General features: G+C 40.7%; 1 pseudogene; it reads left to right on the forward strand.

The window, feature by feature from the left end:
* Window positions 1-16,174: 16,174 nt before the first annotated feature.
* LOC122644926 lies at window positions 16,175-17,272 on the forward strand (annotated as a pseudogene).
* Window positions 17,273-19,368: the final 2,096 nt, after the last annotated feature.

A 19,368-nucleotide genomic window follows, 5' to 3' on the forward strand; every position in this document is an offset into this window, starting at 1 on the left:
TTGCTGTCCTTCACAGTAGGGAGAGTAATGCCACCAGTAGGATTAGGAGAGATTGGTACAGGGCCACCCTTGGAGGAAGAAGTTTTGGATCCACTAGAGCTGGAAACACCGATCCTCAATGAGCCCTTAACTGCCTTGGTCCTTGTGCTTGAGCGAAGATCAGACTAGGTACGATCCTTCACAGATAGGGAAGATGAGGCCGTCAATAGGGTTGTCTTGCTTACCTTTTGATGGGTCATTTGGAGATTAGGCCTGGGAACAATTGACCTAACCATATCCTTCTTGGCCTTCTTGGGTATCTCTCTAAGTGGCCTAGTCGGTATGACAGATGAGGAAGGAACCACTTTACACTTCTTGGCTATTTTTGATGGCACAGCCTTTTCCCTAACATCATCAGATGATCGGGCAGAGAGAGCAGCTGAAAAAGGTGTGAAGAAGCAGAGTATGAAAGCTAAAGACTTGCTTACACTAGGCAGGGCATAGGCCAAGAAATGTACCAGAATGTTTTCGAGGAGCGTCTACTCTTCCTTTCTTTCATTCGGCTTGACTAGGTACACCAGAGATAGACTTTTTGTTAATTGCTTTGTTGGGAGAGGAGGTGGAAGAGGCCAATCGATAATGGAAGAAAAGAAGTAGTTCGCCCACCAAGTCGAGAATTCTTAAAAAACTGCAGGGTTTGGTTTAAAATACTGGAGTTGGAACTCGGACAAGACATAACCATTCATTGATGAGGTAAATTGAATGCGCTTCACGTCAATAAAGACCGACCGATCAAGCTCACAATTCCCAGCAGAGTAGTAGTCGAAGCAGGGAATAGCTTGATATAGGCCAAATTGGCATGCAAAGAAATGAGGGTTATATGTCTCAATTTCGCACATATTATTGTAGGAGGGTTCAAGAAAAACCCCAAAATGAAGATCCCAATAGACCAAATAACATCCCCATCAGGCGGGTGCAGACATGGGATGCTCAATGGCTAAAGAGAGTCAATGTGGAATGTCCTCTAAGTAGAGGGAATGAAGGATTTGCCATGTTTGTCAAACTCAATTGATAGGAAAAAATCATGATACTGTTCTAGCATCCGTTGGTCGGGATGAGGAGGAGAACAACCCCACCCAAACCACTGCCAACTTTTCTAACCCTCCCCTACTTCCTCCACCGCCATCTTCCACTGCCCTTACTTGGTATCCAAACATTGGTTCTTCTCACCATGTCACAAAATATTTGAACTCATTTTCATCATATGATAGCTATCATGGCCCTGATCAACTCCATGTTGGCAATGGTAAAGGACTTGCAATTTTTAATGTTGGTATTGCTACTTTTCCCTCTAATTCTGATTCTCTTTTGTTTTTGTAAATCTAATATTTTGCACGTTCCTTCCATCTCTAAAAATCTTCTTTTTGTTCAAAAATTTTGTCAAGAAAATGGTGTTTATTTTGAATTTCACTCATCTCATTTTTTGTTGTTTTTAAGGACCAGGTCACCAAGAAACTCCTTTCCGGACCAAGTAACAATGGTCTCTACATTGTCTCTTTTGATCCAGTTTCTTCTCCAATTGCCAATATTGCTGAACAGACATCGCTAGATGGTTGGCATCAACGTCTTGGTCATCCCCATGAATGTCTCTTACGTTTCATGCTTAGTCAAAATAATTTGTCTTGTCATTTCACTCGTCTATCTAATTAATTTAATGCCTGTCAACTTGGCAAAGCAAGTCATTTTTCTTTAGGACCTTCCCCTTCCTGCAGTTTGTTTCTGTTAGATTTAATTTACAATGATGTTTGGGGACCATTGCCTCCCACTTCTATTGAGGGTCAGCATTATTTTATAATTTTGTGGATGACTACACTAAATATAATTGGTATTTTCTTCTTATTCGCAAGTCTGATGTTTTTTCCACTTTTCGCATTTTTCAATTGCTTGTTGAGCACCTTTTTAATCGTAAAATTCATGTTATTCAAACTGATTGGGGTGAGTATCATACTCTCCCCACTTTTTTCTCATCTATTGGGATTTCTCATCACCTCTCTTGTCCTCACACTCATGAGTAGCAAGGGGCTGTTGAGCGCCGCCAACGTCACATTGTTAAATTGGATTATCCTCACTTGCCCGTGGTCATGTTTCTCATCAATATTGGCACTTTACATTTGAAACCGTTGTATTTCTTATTAATCGAATGCCTTCATGTGTGTCTGATAAAATCTCACCTTTTCAATTAGTCCATCACAAAGCACCGAATAACTCTTTTCTTTGTGTTTTCTATTGTTTCATATCTAAGCCCATACAATCGTCACAAAATGGATTTTCGTTCCACCCCATATGTCTTTCTTGGTTACAGTCCTTTGCACACTGGCTACTGTTGCCTTGATCTTCATTCCAAAAAAATTTGGATTGCTCGTCATATTCGTTTTGATGAGCATGTCTTTCTGTTTCTTTCTCATTCTCGTTTTGCCTCTTCTCATTCTCCTGTTTCTCCTTCTCCTTGGGGCTATCTCCCTTGTGTAGTACCATCTCCAATGGTTGCACCTCCCTTATCCACACTGGTTGTTGATCCCCCCCACTGGCTATGCCATCCCCTCCCCCAACGGCCTTGCCTCCTCCCACTTCAACGCCACCCTTACAAACCCCACCCGACTCTCCTCAAACAAACACCTCTCCTTCCCCTTCACCAAACCCATCACCAACCTGTACTCACTCTCTTCAAGAGCTTTATGCTGGCCCTCCTCCACCCGCTGCCCATCCTTCCACTCCACCATCTGGTCACCCTATGTAGTTACGCCCTCGGCCTTACAGGCCTCATGCTTTATCTATTGATTTCCCCCCCCCCTTGAGCCTACTTTTGTTTCACAGGCTTCCAGAATTATTGAGTGGCGAGTTACTATGGCTGATGAGTCTAATGCGCTTCTAAAAAATGGTACATAGTCCTTGGTTCCCCGGTCTTCCTCTATGAATCTTGTGGGTTGCAAGTGGGTGTACCGCATCAAACGTAAGACTGATGGCTCCCTTAAACGATATAAGGCTAGATTGGTTGCGAAAGGCTTTCATCAGCAACCTGGAATTGATTACCTTGAAACATTTAGCCTTGTTGTCAAACCCACCACTATTTGATCCATCTTATCACTTGTAGTCTCTCAAGGTTGGCCGGTTCGACAACTTGATGTGCACAATGCATTTTTGCATGGTATTCTTTCTAAGGACGTATATATAGTGCAGCCACCTGGGTTTGTTGACACCACTCATCCAGATTATGTGTGTAAGCTTAACAGATCCTTATATGGGCTGAAACAAGCCCCTCGTGCCTGGTTTCAACGTCTCTCTCAGTACCTTCTTCAATTGGGTTTTCGGGCATCTCAAACAGATCCATCTTTGTTTATTTTTAAGGATGCGCATCATACTATTTTTGTGCATATTTATGTGGATGACATCTTGGTCACAAGTAGTTCAGTAGATTGGGTAACTTCTCTTCTTAGTCAATTATCTTCTGAATTTTCGATCAAGGATCTTGGACCACTGTCCTTCTTTCTTGGTGTTGAGGCTACCTACAACTCTATGGGACTCTTACTCTCCCAATCACGGTATGTGATTGATTATTACAACGGGCTGGTATGATGGATTGCAAGCCGTGCTCCACTCCTATGGCTACCACTATAAAATCCTCTGATGCAGGGGGTGCTCCATTTCCTGATACCACTAAATATCTTTCCATGATGGGTGCTCTTCAATATATCACTCTTACACGCCCTGATGTTGCCTTTGTTGTCAACTGTGTCTACCAGTACATGCATGCCCCCCAGAACAGCACTAGTCTCTTGTTAAACGGGTTTTGTGTTACTTGATGTCAAAACATATGAGGATATTTGTCTTGACACTTGAAAGCTACCCGGAATCATGGTCTTCTCATTAGCCTGTCTAAGGACCTCACTCTCTAAGACTATTATGAGGCGGACTGGGCTGGCAGTAGTGAGGATCACAAATTTGCAGGGGCTTATGCGATTTTTCTTGGGCCAAACCTCATTTCTTGGAAATCTAGAAAACAATGGATGACTGTCTGATCATCTACAGAGTCTGAATATAAAGCCTTGGTCGATGCTGCTACTGAGTTGGTTTGGCTTGAATCTTTATTCATCGAGTTTTGGTGTTCTCTTACCTGGTCCCCTAATTTTATGGTGTGATAATATTGGGGCTACATATTTATCTGCAAACCAGATGTTCCATGCCCGTACAAAACATGCAGAGATTGACTTTCACTTTGTTTGGGATCGGGTTGCAAAATGCCAACTGTCAGTTCAATTTATTTACACAATCAATCAGCTCGCTGATGCTCTCACAAAACCGCTGGCCACGAAGCGTTTCCAATTTTTAAGGGACAAGCTGAAGATTTGCTACCTTGATTTTCCATCTTGAGTGAGTGTATTGACATACATAGAGTTCCATGCATATGGAAACTCTATATACGATCCTTGTGTTTATTTTAGATAGGTTTTCTCTCCTATTATCACATGTGGAGAATCTGCCCATTCCTTCTAGGAATTTATTCCCTTTCTCTTGTATATATACATTAAGATTATCAATGAAATTTACACTGAGAATTCTCAGCTCCAATATTTGTACTTTGATAATTGTTCAATAACTACGTTTGTAATGTTATTCTTTTTTGGTAAAGATCAGCAACGTCTATATTAAGATTAAAATGCGAGTGTTACATCTAAATGGGACATCATGGCTCTAACCACAAGCTGGTTAGAATCTATAATAGGGACGACCTATTGCTTCCCACTCGATTGCCTGGGCAATGTAAGGGGGAGCAGAGGTCCAAAAGAAAGATTCTTGTTGGGTTGTTGCTCTTTTGGCGAGTGCATCCGCCGCTGTGTTAACCTCGTGGAAACAGTGAGTGATGCGCCATTAAATGGAGCCAAGGAATCCAGAAATTGCCCACCACTGTTGTAAAAAGCGCCATGGGTATGTGCTTGAGAGTATGGAGGAGACCCCCGATGCCGAATCACACTCCACCCAAAGCTTACTAACTTGTAGTGCTTGCGCTTCTTTCATTCCTTCATAAAATGCCACCAATTCTGCATTAAAATTTGTTTCCACTCCTTGGAACGTTGCGAAGCCCTTGATTGGATGTCCCTTGTGATCTCTGAAAATCCCTCCTGCACCTGACAATCCTGGGTTTCCTAGTGACGAGCCATCTATATTCAACATCGTCCATCCTGGGGGTGGGTGACCCCATTTGAGTTCTAATATGGGGCCTGCTGATGACCTTGCAATGGTCACTTGAAACTTTCTTGCAATGACCAGTTCGTCTATTGTCTTCACCATGATTGCATTGATTTGTGAGCAATCTGAAAGTTCTCTCAAGCAGCGTTTCACCACTAGCATCGGCGTTCCTTCTCGCTTGTCAAATCTTCTGTAGTTTTGTTCCAACCATATTTGCTGACAGGCAATGATGAGAACCAGCTCCCAAGCTCGGCTTAATGGCACACTCTTTGTCTTCCTTCGCCACCATAAAAAAGAAGTTCAATCGATGGGAACCCAGGCCAGGCTTCACTAAAATAAGAGAGAATTTTTCTCCACACCTAAGCCGAGAAATTGCAGTCCAAGAAAATGTGTTGGCCTGATTCACATGCATTATGGCACAACTCACACCTTGAAACAATAGGCACTGATCGCTGCCTTACCTTGTCGTCTGTTGGGAGAGCTTCATGAGCCATCTGCCAACCGAACAGAGAGCTGCGAGGGTGTAACTCTTGTTGCCATATTGCCTAGATCCACGATGGCTGGTTAGCCTTCAACCTCAAGCCGTTCCAAGCTGATTTCACCGTATAACTCCCTGTTTTTGAATGTGCCCAAATCCAAAGATCCTCTCTAGCTGTTGCTTTGATGCCCAGTGCTTTGATCTTTTCAAACACTGCTTGAATTGGCGGAGATGTTACAGCCGGGAAGTCCCAATGATCCCCTTCTAAAAATTCAGAAACTGTTGCCGTTAAGCTAGAGGGAATCCGGCTTGGCTTCAATAGCTCTTCAACACTATGTTCCGCCACCCATTTATCATACCAAAACCATATTGAGGATCCATTGCCCACAACCCACCTTTCTGCAGATTGAACGAAATCCCATACCCTGCGAAGCCCAGGGAGCACAGTAGACGATCCCATTGGATTCTTTGGGGTGCCATCCTTTTTCAATAATCGCCATCTCAAGAAAGCAGCAAAGGCAGTATGCTCCATTTTTATTGACCATGCCAGCTTCGCAATTAAGGCCAAGTTTAAGTCTCTGAGGCGTCGAATCCCAAGGCCACCTTCCTTCTTGGGCTTATAGAGACTGTCCCAACGAACCGTAGTTGCCTTGGATTTATCTGCTTCCCCCATCCATATAAAATTACAGATCCATCTCTCCATTAGAACAATGACTGAGGCTGGCCACAGGTACATAGAGAAATTGTGAATTGGTATACTGCACATCACTGATCTGACTAACTCCACACGCCTCGCCCTGGACAATAGGCACCCTTTCCAAGCCGACAACCTTCTTTTAAATTTGTCTACAGGTTCAAACTGAAGATCTTTGGCTTCATTCTTTTTGAATCATTCAATTCACTTTACCTCTTACATATCCCAACAAAACATTGTCTAGAGATGTTACAAACAACGATGACAACTTCTGTCTATGTGGATTCTTATCATGCATGCTCTCCAAGAAAAAGTCAAGAGATAAAAATGTTTTGTCATCAAGTAAAGAAAAGTCAAAATTATTCCAACCCCCAAAAGTAGACTCCTGGTTCAAAGATGGCCATGGATACTCTGGGTTAAGACCAAGAGAATTGTAGGTAAGTCTTACGATAATACCCCTTTACCTACCCTCTTCATCTTGTACATCTTGGTTTCCTTTTTTTTACTTGTACATTTTAGGTAGGTTACACTATTTATCCTCATTGAATTCTTTACACAATTGTATAAACAATCACTTTGGTATTCCAAAGTTTAATATGGTATCAGCCTAATAGATACAATCCTTTTTTTCTCTCAATGTGCCTTGGGAAGATGACTCCATGGCTGCAACGCCTACTGCAGCAATGGCTGCCATTGCTCCTTCTTCAAACTTATCTCCCACCTCTCCATATTTTCTGCATTCTTCAGATCAGCCGGGGGCTGCTTTGGTCTCTCCACCACTTGATGGGGACAATTACCCCACATGGAACCAGGCCATGATCATGGCTTAGAAGCCAAGAACAAACTCTCCTTTGTGGACGGTTCCCTTTGCTGCCCAGATCCTTCTTCACCAGATCACCCTCATTGGGTGCGATGAAATAGTTTGGTTCGATCGTGGATCATCCATTCGACTATTTTTTCTATATCTCATAGCATCTTGTGGCATGACACATCATTCTCTGCGTGGACTGATCTTCGCGATCGGTTCTCTCCAAAAAACGCTCTGCGTATATTCAAGATACGCTGTGCCTTATCTACCCATGTTCAGGGTATAGAATCATTGTCTACTTAGTACATTGCTGTCAAGGGTTATCGTGATGAATTATTGTCATATTGTGCACTGCCAAATTGCTCTTGTGGTGCTTTGAAACCTCTCCAAGAATTTTTGGAGATTGATTATTTGATGGACTTCCTCCAAGGATTGAATGATTCATACACTGCTATGCGTAGTCAGATACTTCTCATGGACCCTCTACCTTCGATCAAAAAGGCATATGCACTGTTAGTTTAAGAGGAACGCCAACATTCCCTTCATGTAGTGCGCCCTACAGTCCCCGATCAGGCCGCTATGTTGCTGGCCGAATGCGCACTGTCAATACCCGTGCTCCTCGATCGACTTCATCTACCAAACCACTGTATCATTGCACATATTACAATAGAGATGGCCACTATGACAGTCACTGTTTTAAGAAAAATGGCTATCCCGAATGGTGGACCAAGCGTAATGAGGCCAAGCAATCTGATGATGGTTCTTCTTCTCGTTCTTCTGTGTCACGATTTGCCGCTGCCACCACTGATGCTACTAGTGCACCTACTCTCACAGCCGAGCAGTTACAACACCTCTTAGCACTTATTCCGCCTGGTAATAATCCTGTGGTCAATATGCCACGTTCTAGTCCTTCTTGGATTATTGATTAGGGTGCAACGGTTCATATTTCATTTGATGCCTCTTTATTTCATAAACTTGAAGAATGTCCTTCCTCCCTACCCATTAGTTTACCTAATGGTTCCGTTGCATCGGTAACTCATTTTGTTTCCATTTGCCTGTTACCTGGTTTTACCATTGATAATGTTTTGTTGGTTCCCTCTAAGTATAACCTTTTATCTGTCAGTAAACTCATTACTTCTTCTCATTTCCTTGTCACCTTTTCTAATGATTCATTTCTCTTTCAGGACCCACTTTTGACGAAGACTCTTGCGATGGGTAGCAAGCATGGTGGTCTCTACATACTTGACCCAACCATTCCATTTGCTTCGGCGGTTGTTTCTGGAACACACTTTGATCTTTGGCGTTGGAGGTTAGGTCATCCGGGTTCTGCATCCATGTCTTCCCTGCATCATTCCAACCCTGATATTTCTTTTACTAATAAGTGCACATGCACAGTTTGTCCTCTAGCTAAGCAAACTCGGCTTCCTTTTTCTAGTAGTATGATATCTTCTTCTTCTTGTTTCGAATTGGTACACTTTGATGTTTGGGGACCCTACCGGACTACTTCATTATCTTGTGCTCGTTATTTTTTAACTATTGTGGACAATCATTCCCATTGCACTTGGTTATATCTTATGGCATCTAAAATTGAAGTTAATTTTTTAATTCCACATTTTTTTGCCATGGTCCACACACAGTTTAATGCTACCATTAAATGCATTAGGTCTGATAATGGTTCAAAATTTTTTAATAATTCCACTTCTGCTTATCTGCAATCCCTGGGTGTTTTACACCAGTTTAGTTGTTTCACCACCTCTCAACAAAATGGTGTGGTGGACCGTAAACACCATCATCTCCTCAACATTGCCCTAGCCCTTCGGTTTCAGTCAAATATTCCCATTAAATTTTGGGGCGAATGTGTTTCAACTGCTGCCTACCTAATCAGTCGTCTTCCCACCCCTGTGTTATAAGGATGCTCTCCTTACGAGGTCCTCCATAACAAGGTCGCATCACTCTCAGACTTGTGAGTTTTTGGGAGCTTTTGCTTTGGGCGTAACCATGACATCCTTCACAAATTTGATAAACGGGCCTCGACCGGTGTTTTCATTGGCTACCCCAATGGCCAAAAGGGTTACCGTATACTTGACCTTCAATCCAAAAAGATTTAAGTCACCAGGGATGTTGTGTTCCATAAACATATTTTTCCATATGCTGTTTTGCCAAACCCCTTACTGCACGGGTCGCCTGTACTTCCATTCCCACCTTCTCATGATGACAACCACCCCTTAGATGATATTTTGCCACCCACCCCACCTGATAACCACCCCCACACAGATACACTCGGACCCACGGCCATTGACACTGCCGAACTTGACCCTCCCGGTGCACCCAATCTTTCCCCCACATCACCCCCACCTCTTTTACCCCCATGGACTTGCAAACCCCCCATTACCTTGATGACTACCATTGCTTCTACAGCCCTATGCAATCGTCTTCTTTGACTGCAGCTTTGTCCACCCCTTACCCATTATGTAATTTCCTTTCTTATAGTCGCTTCAATGATTCCCATAAGGCATTTCTTACCTCTGTTGCTGTTGACGATGAACCTTCCACCTTTACTGAAGCCATGAAACACAGAGAGTGGCGGGATCCTATGCAAACTGAAATACAGGCCTTGACACAGAATAATACTTGGTCACTCGTTCCTCTCCCTCCCGGCAAGAAACCCATTGGCTGCAAATGGGTATTCAAGATCAAAAGGCGCTCTGATGGGAGCATTGAGCGTTATATAGCCCGACTGGTTGCCAAGGGTTTCTCCCAGATTGAGGGAGTTGATTTTTATGATACCTATGCCCTTGTGGCCAAGTTGGTAATTGTGTGCGTACTTTTGGCACTTGCTGCCTCTTGGAATTGGCCTCTTCATCAGATGGATGTCAATAATGCATTTCTCCATAGGGACTTAAATGAGGAAGTGTATATGACTGCTCCTCCTGGATATCAGCGTAAGGGGGAGCAGTTGGTGTGCCATTTTCATAAATCTTTATATGGTCTTAAATAGGCTTCTCGCCAATGGTATTCAAAATTCTCCACGGCTTTATGTCAATATGGCTTTCGGCACTCTGAAGCGGATCATTCCCTATTTATTCTTCGCAAAGGGAATGCCTCGGTTTTCATTCTGCTATATGTTGATGATTTAGTTATTACTGGTTCTGATGATGAACTAATCAGAGATGTCCAAGCCATACTTCATAAACACTTCCACATCAAAGACCTTGGTCAACTCAAATATTTTTTGGGCATTGAGGTTGCCCGTTTTAGCACCGGCCTATATCTATGTCAACACAAATTTGTCCTTGATATTTTGGATGACTATGGTTACACTGGTGTCTGCCCCGCTACCACGCCCATGGAACAAAATTTAAGTTATCCAATGATGTGGGTGACATTCTTGAAGATCCTTCTTCTTATCGCAGGCTAATTGGATGGTTGATATACCTTACATTTACCCAACCTGACATTGTTCACACTGTCAACATCTTAAGTTAGTTTATGCATCAACCCCGGCAGCCTCATCTTAACGCCGCCCATCGCCTGTTGAGCTATCTCAAAATGACACCTGGTCAAGGGCTTCTTTATAAATCGGATTCCTCTCTTGCCATCAACGTCTATTGTGACTCAGATTGGGCCAGCTACCCCATGACCCGTCATTCTACTATAGGATATTGTGTTGTCTTGGGTTCCAGTCTGATTTTCTGGAAAACCAAGAAGCAGCAGACCATTTCACGCTCCTCTGCCGAGGCCGAGTATCGTGCCATGGCTGTTGCCACTTGTAAGCTAATCTGGCTCACCTATTTGTTACGTGACATTGGGATTTCATACAGCACGCCGGTTCCCCTATATTGTGATAACCAGGCAGCTCTCCACATTGCTGCCAACCCGGTGTTTCACGAACGAACTAAACACATTGAGATTGATTGCCACCTCGTTCGTGAATGACAACAGCAAGGCCTCATCATTCCCACTAAGATTGCCTCTCACATTCAATTGGTAGATATCTTTACCAAGGCATTAGGACATGAACAGTTCCACTCCTTGCTATCCAAGTTGGGCGTTCAAAATCTTCACACTCCAACTTGAGGGAGAGTCTTACGATAATACCCCTTTACCTACCCTCTTCATCTTGTACATCTTGGTTTCCTTTTTTTTACTTGTACATTTTAGGTAGGTTACACTGTATATATCCTCATTGTATTCTTTACACAATTGTATATACAATCACTTTGGTATTCCAAAGTTTAATAGTAAGAAGAATTAGGTGGACCAACTAAGCGACTGGAACACTCCCTCAAAATTCTTGATTTATTAAATTTCACAGTCCAAATGAAAGTCCTTGTTAAGTAAACTTTATCATTGTGATAAAGAAAACTGTAAGCTACGTAGAATGGTGATTGTGAAAGGTCAATAAAGGCTCCTGCAACTTCGAAGGACTAATTGTTGTGGACCCTTCAAGTGGCATCACTTGAGTAAAGAAAGTAAATTGAAGGTCTTTGTTTCATCACTTTCAGAAATCTGATGTCACAGCAAAAAATATCGGTAGAGCATTCAATAATATGGGACTACTTGTACTATGCATTGAACAATATTATTGGACCACTTAGAAAAGAGGGATTAAACAATTTAATGATGTAGACTTCTTAATTATTTATTAATTGGATGTAATGAACACAAGGGTTTATTAGAAAAGAGGGATATCAATGAACACATCTATTCTCTTTTGTATTGGTTGTTTGATCTTCTTTTGAGAATTTTTTGTAAGAGTATTATGGTAATATCCCTTTATATGTTCTAATATAATCCTACTTGTATTATGGTTCAGGCTATGAGGGGCAATCTAGTAATTAGTCCATCTAACCTAAATCCTAGTTTTCCTATAAATACTAGTCAAGACAAGAGCCTGGGTATTCCAAACTTGATATACAGGGTGTAATGCTTTAAGCAACTAGTGCTTAAACCCTACAACTTAATATTGTTCTTATGAAAGGTAGCTTGTTGATATAACAGTAAAAGAGTCCTGCAGAGGTAAGCAGTGATGAGCAGAGGTGAACAGCGGTTGTAGAGGTGAAGGCTTCTTCGTTCCATTGAAGAAGAAGAATTTACTTCACTTATTTTAAGTGGAAGGGTATAATAGTCTTTAAAACTAATATTACTTTACATCACCACTTAACAACACTATACGTTTACCTTGTTAGATTTTGGGTTCATTTTGATATTTAGGTACTTAGTGGAGTTGCATTAAAACAAGGGTGTAATTGGGGTGGTGATGATAATTTTCCTTTTTTTCTTCTTTAAGGAAAAAAAAAAGACAATATTAAGTTTAGTAATTTACCAAATAAACAAAAGATATAAGCATCAATTATACTCAATATACACGTCCAAACCCACGGCCCACGAGCCATGGCATGAATAGAAAACTAAAAACGACAATTCATGATGGAGGCCATTTGGAGGTCTTCTACTGTTTTTGAATTCTTCCACCCACAGCCCACGAGCCACGGCATGAATGGAAAACCTCTCAAGTCTTCGGGTCACTTCGAATCCTTCAACTGGACTGGAGAAAGATATGAAAGATATCATTTAGATTAAGATGTGGAAATTTCGTGTCCAGGGAATCTCCACTTACCGTGAAGTGATTAATAAATCACTATTGTTACCCCAAATTTTTTTTTTTAATAAATAACTATATATATATGTGACAAGGATAAATTAGTTCCATTATTAGTTAATTATTTATTTATTCCTAAACACATATAATGTTAAGTGAAAAATCACTTCACTTACATAAAGATTCCGCTTCCTCACGAGTAGGGCTGCAACAGATTGGGTTGGGCTGGGTCTTTTAAAACCCCAGCCCAACCCAGAGTGCCCTTAGCTAGACCTAAGCTTGGCTTGGCCCTGACTTAAGACTAGAAAATCCAACCCTAACCTGCCTTCAGGGTCAAGCCGAGCTGACCCTGATTGGCCCTAACCATGGGAGGGAAGGGAGATGAATGAGTTGGCTAGGCTGGGAAGAAGAAGAAGAAGCAAAAAAAAAAATATGAAGAAGAAGACAGGGTCGGGTTGGGCAGACCTGACTCGGGGCCAGAAATTCCCAACCCTGACCCACCCTCAGAGCCAAGATTTCTCAACCCAGGCCTTGTTTGGGGTCAAGGTGGGTTTGGAACATCAAGGCCAAACTTGCACCCCTACTCACAAGAGTTTGGATCAGGTCCCCACATGGAAACATGTGAGGTCAAATCAGGACTCTCCATGGGGTGTGGGACCCACCTCTCCCCATGTGGGGACCTGACCCGGACTCTCCTCACGATATAAAACTTTGGAGAATGGTTTTTTTGGGGGAGCATGTATGTTGCACCTGATATATATAGGAACACAATGATTACTTCGTGCTCATGAAAGGTGAAATTGTCGGTCCTATTGATGCTTTTACTGCATGCGCTCTCATTGGCCCCATGTATAAGGGGCCACATTCCCCAACAAAGAACTTTACTTTTCTTGGAAATCTATTTGTTTTGTAAGTACTGTTTGGGCAAGAGATCCCTATCTCGGCGTGTAACCCTTGCACCAGTGTGTAGGCCAGTGAAACAGGACATACCAATATCAACATGGTTGGGATTTTTATTTCCATAGGAGTGGAACAATAACTTCATGGGTTTTTGAATGCAAGAGATACAATATGGTTAGGGTTCTTTTTTTCTTATTATTTTAATTTAATATATCTAGAAAATTGTCCCTGAAACTTACTCTCAAGAAATCCAATCATAGAATCACGTCACTTTGGATTAAGAGATTTAACCATGGGTGGTTGGGTGAGAAAGTTTTTTATAAAATCCTGTACGGTAGCAGAACTTTTTTGACATTTGACATGTATATTGAAAAGTGAAAACTATCTCCTTTAATTATAAATACACCTTATCAGATAAAGCTACCTCGGTCTGGACTCTGTGTCCACTCCATACAAAAACACAAGAAAATATGTCGAGGATACCTCTTTATTGCTCTCCAGATTCACAATTGCTCTTCGTTACCTCTTTATTCCTTGACAAGTGATGTTAACTTCACTCATAAAGACCCTTTCTTCTGCCCTAAGCCTTGGCGGTTGGAAAACTTTATAGTTTTCCTGAGTTGTGAAAGCCCAATCACAGCCATTAAATCTGCTCCTCAATTTGTGAATACCTCTCCATGTATCATCAATGGTTCTTCTTTTTCTGCGGGTTCCCAATATTCTTACGTTGTTATGGGAGAGTCAACTGTTTCAATGATACCGCACTCGTGTACCATCGGCACAATGGTTCCAATTCGGTTGCAAGAAGCCGGTCAACGCTCTTTCTCAGAAATACACCATGAAATGGCCGTGGGGTTTGAACTCTCATGGTTTCGTATTGACTGCCGAAGCTGTGATCAAAGAGGGGGTAATTGCTATCCTGGCCAAGATCTTTTCCTTAAGTACACCTGCGACTTCAGCTGCACAGGAATTTTCAATTGTAAGTTATATATATATATATATTTTTGCAGCTGTCCATCCAGCCTGTGCTCCGTAGACAAAGGGTCATGCACAATGACCATCTTACCCCCTTTCGAGCAAGGTGCTCAAGTAGGGGTAAGGCGGTCATTGCATGCAGTCCTGTGTCTTCACAGAACAGGCCGGACAAATCAGCGCACCATAGAGGATCTGTTTCCCCCAATCCCGCTCCAGGGGATGGGGGAATTTTATTCATATTATGCGTGGAGTACACATGGGAAATGTATTATTTTAGGTTTTAAATATTTATTTTAATTTCTAAGGTTATGTTTAGTAAACCTTTTTTCTTCAAATGTTTTTTTTGTTTTAGAAATTGAAAGAGTAAGGAGTAGCAGGCTAACATGGCCCCGATTGATTGCAAGGGAAATTAAGGAAAGAAAACTAAATTTTTTTTTTTTAATTTTATAGGTAGGGGGAGAGGTAGGATGGGAACCAGGAGGCCTGAACTCAAGACCTACTGGTAGCAATGGGCTTTTACGCACCACTAGCTACCAAGTGCGCTAGGCACTTGACCACGAAAACTGAAAATTATTCAAATCAAAGTACTTAATTACTAATTTCTTTGTTTTAATTTTATAATGATACTTTTTAGATTAATTTTTATTTTACTTTTTATATCCAAAGAATTTTTATGCAATTAAAGTAAAATTATCATGTGACGTAATAGTTACAAAAATTTCTTTTTTAAATTTGAAAATTTAACCTTTTTTTGGGTAAGCGCTCATGTCAGCTCGAAAAGAGTTAACCAACCTTTCAAACCAACACAGAGTACAAATAAACACAAATATACACACCCCACCCACTCGATATAGGACTAAACCCCACCACGGGGGCAAGCCATATCTTTTTTGGTCAAGTGAAATTTTAACTTCACTTTCCTTTAATTCCCTTGCAATCAAACGGAGCCCCAAAACAGAAAAAAAAAAAAACAGAAAAACAATAAAATGGGGTGGGAGAAGGGGGGTTTGTTGCTAATCATACCCATATCTTTTAAGCTAAATGCTTTTAAGGAGTCTTAGCTGAAACAAAATGAAGCATACAACTTGGGGCCCAAGTTGATCACTCTTAACACCTTCTTGATGCTATTTCTTTGGCTGCGACCCAGTTAGCAGGAAAATTCCTGCACAAGAAGAATTTTCCATTTGCTACGCTTTTGTAAGTGAGAATTTAGGCTATGTTTGGTTGATAAGAAATGGGTAGAAAAGAAAAAATTCAATTTTTTTTTTTAATTTGAGGGGAGAGAGACACATAAATCAATCATTGTGTCATCATGATTATTTTCTTTTCTTTTCATTTCTTGAAACCAAACAGGGAAAGAGAATGCTTACTAGTAAGGGATGGCTGATTTGCTAGTCTAATATTCCACATTCACTACATGACCTAAATGCTACTTGATGTTCTTGTTTTTTAGAACTACATTGGGATATACGTGTTGCCCCATATTTTTGATCTATTATATGCTGCGACGACGAAAGCATCTCTCCTTGGATACTAACATTGAAGAGTTTCTACAAGAGCATAACAATCTATTGCTAATTCATTACTCATATTCAGATATTAAGAAGATGACTAAACATTTCAGTGACAAACTTGGTCAGGGAGGTTTTGGGTCTGTTTATAAAGGAAAGCTTCGCAGTGGCAATCTTGTTGCGATCAAGATGTTAGCAAATTCTAAAGGTAAATGGTCAGGATTTTATCAATGAAGTTGCTACCATTGGGAGGATTCATCATGTCAATGTGGTGCGACTTATCGGATTTTGCTTCGAGGGATCAAAAAGGGCTCTAGTGTATGACTTCATGCCAAATGGGTCCTTAGACAAGTACATCTTCACTCAAGAACAAAAGGGTACTATTTCTTCAAGTAGTTGGGAAAGGATGTACAAGATCTCCCTAGGAGTGGCTCATGGGATTGAATATCTCCATCAAGGTTGTGATATGCAAATTCTACATTTTGATATCAAGCCTCACAATGTTCTTTTGGATGAAGATTTTAATCCAAAAATTTCGGATTTTGGGCTAGCCAAACTCTATCCAACAAATGAGAATACTGTTCCTCTCACTGCTGCAAGGGGAACAATAAGATACATAGCTCCAGAACTGTTCTACAAAAGCATGGGAGGTGTCTCTCATAAGGCTGATGTTTATAGTTTTGGAATGTTGCTAACGGACATGGTAGGGAGAAGGAAGAATGTGAATCCCTTTGCAGATGCTTCGAGTCAATTTTACTTCCCATCATGGATATATGACAAACTAAATCAAGGAGAAGACATGGAAATGGAAGATGCAACAGAGTATGACAAAATAATAGCAAGAAAGTTGATCATAGTCGCATTATCTTGCATACAAATGAAACCTATTGATCGCCCTTCTATGAGCAAAGTCATTGAAATGTTAGAATCCCCCATGGAGCTTCTACAAATGCCACCAAGGCCTTCTCTAGCATCACCATTTGAAAGAGTGGAAGGCGGTCATACAATTATAGAGTCATCATCCATATCCGAATCATCAAGTAATTCATTGTCATACAATTCGGTGATTCAATCAAATTAAATATAATCCTTTAGATAGATTGTAATAAGATGAGAGATTAAATAAACATTATATTATTTTGGTAAAGTGCTTCAGTCCCACATCAGAAAACTACAAGAGTTATAAATGGTATTTATTATATTATCTTCTTTATCTCTTAAGTTAAATCGAAAAAGAGAGACATTCTACAGTGTATATGCGAGGACGACATAGCCGTCCAAGCACGCACGCGCACGCGCGGCGTGGGCAGTGGGCTGTAGAGGTGTTAGTAGCGTACACACGCACTTAGCACTTAGCATCGCATTGCAAGCGATCTGATCTGGTACGTTGATTTTTTGACATGATCAGATCCGTCGGATTAGAAGATCCTACGGTCACGTTTGATATGATATGACTATTGTAGTTCCATCTCTGGTTTAATCTGGACCGTTACATTGGATGAAAATCGATCTAATGGCTTAAATACAAAGTGAACAGATACATCTGTTCAGAAGAGGTGCTTCACTTCTATAAATTAGAAGTGCAGTGTTCAAACGAAATATCTCTCTCTCTCTTGCAATCAGTGTCTCTCAAAGAAATTCTGTGTTTCATTTTTTTTAATTGCTTTGTTGAGTCCTGAAGGTGATTTTTGTAGTGTGGGGGCAAATATCTCCTTTGAGATAGCTGGTACGCATTCAAAGCAGACTACAATTTCCTTCTTGATTTGATTTTTTCCAACATAATCTGCTATAAATTAATTATTTGGTTTCTAATGAAGGAATAATTTGCCTGTTGTAATCAAACAGAAAAAGCAATTCCCTTGATTATGTACATATGGGGATCGTAGGGAGATCATTTATGATCAAACTAAACCGGACCGTAGAGAAATGACTTGATTCTCATTTCATAGGTTTTCTTCCCGATTCAGTTTGGTTTAGAATCGAAATAACTGATGCTTCTAGACTGAATAAGAACTGATAAAACGGAACTGAATAGAAACCGGTGAAACCGAAGTTAATAAACTCAATTTTCTGTACTACCTTATGTTCAAAAAAGTGTTGGTTCTATTTCTAAGGGACTATATTTCTAAGGTGGCTTTTTATGATGTTAGAATGTGTAGTAAGAGAATTCACAATATATATTGCGATGGTAAGCTTTAGTTATTCTAAATTTATCTGTTATGCTCTCAAATTAGGTGTAAAAGGAATCAAATTAAAGGAGACAAGGGTGAAACCAAAAGTGAACCAGTACTATAAGCTGCATATAAACAGGATGTGGAACTAGATAATGAAAAACTGAATAGAAAATAGTAAAACCAGACCGAATACAATTCTACTTTTGGCTGATTCTTATCCTGTTTAATTTTGTTTTTGACCTTGTAAAAATATAAACCGGACCAAGTGACACTCTTATTCAAAAACATCAAAGACCCCGTTTGGATTGCACTAGGAAAACCAATCCAGGCAACGTATTAATAAATAATTGGCTAATTTTCAAGTCGTTGTCGATGACCTGTATTGGACCGGTCCGGATTAGACCGTACCGTGCCTGCAGTTTTATTCCCATTTCTTCTTCATGCTTATCTGCTACTTCTATCAACAACGATCTCACCAACAACGGTGAAACCCCTTAATAGGAGCTTTCAGATGTAATTGATTCCTTAATTTTCATTTTTCTTCAAAATATGCAATTTCATCTTTCGATTGAATAGTTTGTTGGGTTAGTTCTTCTGTTTGAAGATTCAAGTTCTTCCCAGTTTATCCGAGTAGTAGTAATTGATTTCATTGAAGGTTTTTTACTTTTGAAACATTTAGGCTATGTTTGGTATGCGTTCTTAGAAAGTATTGTGGGATTAGAATGCATTTTGGAACACCAAGAACACAGTTTGTTATGCATTCTCGTTCTACAATCTTGGAATGTTCTTAGGAACGGACTTCGTTCGGAAACGAGATACAGTCTTGGAATGTTCTTAGATGTATCTGGAGCCACGGCATCGGTTAGACGGAATGGCAGTGATTGTAATTGGCGCTTCTTCTGGTCTTGATCTTGAATTCTGCTTGGATCTTGCTAATGCTGGTTGCAACATCATCGCCTCTAATCATAAGAAAGACAGATTGGTGTCTCTCTGCAATTAGATG

Source organism: Telopea speciosissima, chromosome 11, assembly GCF_018873765.1.
Source record: "Telopea speciosissima isolate NSW1024214 ecotype Mountain lineage chromosome 11, Tspe_v1, whole genome shotgun sequence".
NCBI lineage: Eukaryota > Viridiplantae > Streptophyta > Magnoliopsida > Proteales > Proteaceae > Telopea > Telopea speciosissima.